At 43.0% G+C, this 3,153-nt stretch overlaps 1 non-coding gene across 1 annotated transcript; it reads right to left on the reverse strand.

Annotated features, from left to right (window-relative positions):
• Positions 1-1,214: 1,214 nt before the first annotated feature.
• trnai-uau (transfer RNA isoleucine (anticodon UAU)) lies at positions 1,215-1,286 on the reverse strand. The gene has a single exon. It is a non-coding gene; the product is annotated as a tRNA-Ile (tRNA).
• Positions 1,287-3,153: the final 1,867 nt, after the last annotated feature.

The raw sequence follows: 3,153 nt of genomic DNA on the forward strand, positions 1-3,153 counted from the left end.
TAGCAGGAGTAGCAATAATGGCAACAACGAGTTCGGCATTTCTCATGTCTTCTGCATAGCCATCTTATTGGAATGCACTGCCCGAGATAAAAGAGGACTTGTGGCTTTGTTTTTACAGACTGCTGCGTTGCTCTGTTCATGCAGCCTACACGCTTTAAATTTATGACATTTACTGCAAGAGTTGATTTTCCAGGTTTTTTTTTAATTCCTCGCATTTGAGCAGGCACTAAAATATTTCATTCAGGTTCGCCAAATACATTGTGGAACCGGTATTTCCAACGGAATGCTGTCTTACATGAAACCTTTTTGTTATTTGGTTCTGAAGTTTGAAAATGAAAATGAAAAGGGGTGACTCCCTTCGTAGGCTTGAAAGAAGTCCAAGCAGCATAAAAACCCACAAATTCTCACAAATTGCATTGTGTTGCACCTTTCTTCTGCTGCTTTTATAATTCGGGCTTCAACATTTGAATGCATACCTTACTTCTGCTAATCACATTCAAGCATTCACTAAGCTTTTTCCTGTCCATTATGTTCTTGCTAAGCATTTTCTCCGTTTGCCTCCTATTGTGATTGCCAGCGAGCACAAGAGGACTGGAACAGTGTAAGACAGGGTAAAAATGTCGGGAGTGGGATTTGAACCCAAGCCTCTATTTGGAGAGCGGAACACAAAGCTTAAAAGACACAAACCTATGAATTCATTATTTTAAACCATACGACTATCCTGAAGAAATGTATGCTGAATGCACCAGTTGCATCTGATTTTCCGTAACTTTAGGACGATTGACACGACTGGACGAAAACAATTTGTGGCGTTTAGCATGACATAGTCTTGCAGGCGGACAATGTTTTGTCCCACTACTTATATAATTTTATCGTTTACTTGTTTAAAGAAAAAAAACACAGTCTTCTCGTTCCTAAGTCAGATTTTAAGTGCTTTCAAACCTTACTTCCAACCTAGACTGACAACTCACTCGATCTGTTTGTGATCAGACTGTGGAGTGGGTCTATACCAAATGCACGTTCCTTCCCAATGCTGATGCGATCATTTGGAAGATGGGTGTGAAGAGAGACAGGCTTTGTAGAATAAAAAACAGGGCAGAATATGCAAGAACCCTAATTACTGGCGACAGTTATGTTCTTCTTACTATAGAGACTCCTACATTGCGAGTTTTTTTAAGACTTTGAAACTAAAGGAGAGTGGTGACAAATGAAGCAGACACAGGTGGGGCTTGAACCCACAAACTTGGGTTTATAAAACCAACACCTTACCACTTGGCCACCATGCCTTGAAAGAGTTTTAACAAGGAGATACTGTAATGTTTCATAGCCGTTCAGGGACGCCAAATATGTAACGTTGTGGCTCTCTGAAGGCACCAGTTCTGTAGGGTTTGGGCATTTACTGAGACAATTATTAATTGTAGCAGTAAATCACAAAGTTGATTCTTTTGATGGCTTTAGAATCCAACCATGCGACATAACTCAAACAACGCACACACACAGGTACTAATACACGAGGATACATTTATTAATACATAGAATATGCATATAAACCTAACAGATCTTATCGAGAGGGTTATCAGAATACAAAAGGTATATATTCAATCAGTTACGAAGTGTTACACATATCAAGAGGACATACGTTCAGTATATCATTCATTTAGACCGTTTCATAAATGAACTTGGTTATAACTTCTACATTAGATACTCAAAACAAGTACATAACTCTTAGGAATTAAATTGATATCAACTGGTTGGGATAGCAATTGAATTCTCGAGCTGTAATGCATTGAAGTTGAATACTCATCCAATCTCTGGGGATTCAGATCTCCTGCAGGCACAAAGAAACAGTTGCAGGCTTGTTGCTGTCCAATCCGCGCTCTCTGGCTGTGTGCCAGGCTGTGCTGTGCAGCTTGCGACGGTGCGTTGCTGATGCTCACTGTCTGGCTAGTTAGTGTTGGCTTTAACTAGCAAAGTTTGTGCACAGGAGAAAAGATGACTGTGGGTCCCAGCAAGTCAGGAAGAGGACCGGTTCGTTCCTGATGAAGAGCTAGTTCTGAATAGTGATTCAGCTGTCCACAGTTCCGACCTGTTCACGAGGCCTGCTGCTGGTTACTCTCTGGCATCCTCCACTCTAGACTCTTAGAACAAAGGAAAGTTCTGGCACTCGGACACACTGGCCATTCCGTGGTTGTCCGGGCTGAGTCTCAGGATGGTCAGGAGGCGCGCTGCGAGAATGTCCTGCCCTTGGGAGCCTTCTGCTCCTGGGCCGTCCTGCCTTGGAATTCTCCACAGAATCCTCTCCAGAATCTTACTGAATCTCTCAGGCTCTCATTGAATCTGAACCTCTCAGGCCATCTGTGTTGCCTGTTTTTACCTGGAGGAACTTCAGCTCATTGATTGGCTGAAAGTTCCATGGGCATCAGAGTCCCACGTGGGTTACTCAGCCCTACCAGTCCCTGATTGGTTGATCAAGGTGAGATATGAGTCACTTACTCTTGACACTTAGGAATGCAGTCCAGATGTCCATTCGGCACTCCCTAGACTGATAGGCGCCAATGGATGACCATTGATCATGATAGCCAGGCTTAGCTAAATGCATCCCCCTTTGGGAGCTGTCCTAGGACCTTAAATCACCCTGCACTAATGGTCTCTCTGTGGCTGCACCACAGAGATGAACAGAGAAATGGGGCCTCATTTGGGAAGCTCAGAAACACTTAATTCTGCCTTATTATTAAGCCTCGCCGCTACAATACATAGCAGCGGTGTGACTCCAACAGATGCTCATGAAGAGACTGGAGCTTTAATCCAGCTCCTTAGAGAGCTCGGCCGCGTTACTCTCGACAGCGGCTCTTCAGCTCTTGTTGTTTGACCTAGTGGTGTTATGACGCATGGAAGCAACTGCAACTTCGTTTTCTGAGATGCTTTCTCTCACGAGGTGAAACCTCGACTTATTTGGCACTTCTGGATATAGTTCTTTTGTAGAGCAGGCTTTCACACCTCTGCTTATAGCGCCCTTCAAATCATTTTATTTTTATAGAAAGATGCATTCCAAAACAATATCTCCTGTTTTAAAAATGCTTTATGCGGCGTGTTTGATTAAACGGACAGTTTTCTTATTGTAGAATGCAGATCTGTGCAGCAATTGTACTGGAT

This window comes from Atractosteus spatula, assembly GCF_055471065.1.
Source record: "Atractosteus spatula isolate fAtrSpa1 chromosome 10 unlocalized genomic scaffold, fAtrSpa1.hap1 SUPER_10_unloc_7, whole genome shotgun sequence".
Lineage (NCBI taxonomy): Eukaryota > Metazoa > Chordata > Actinopteri > Semionotiformes > Lepisosteidae > Atractosteus > Atractosteus spatula.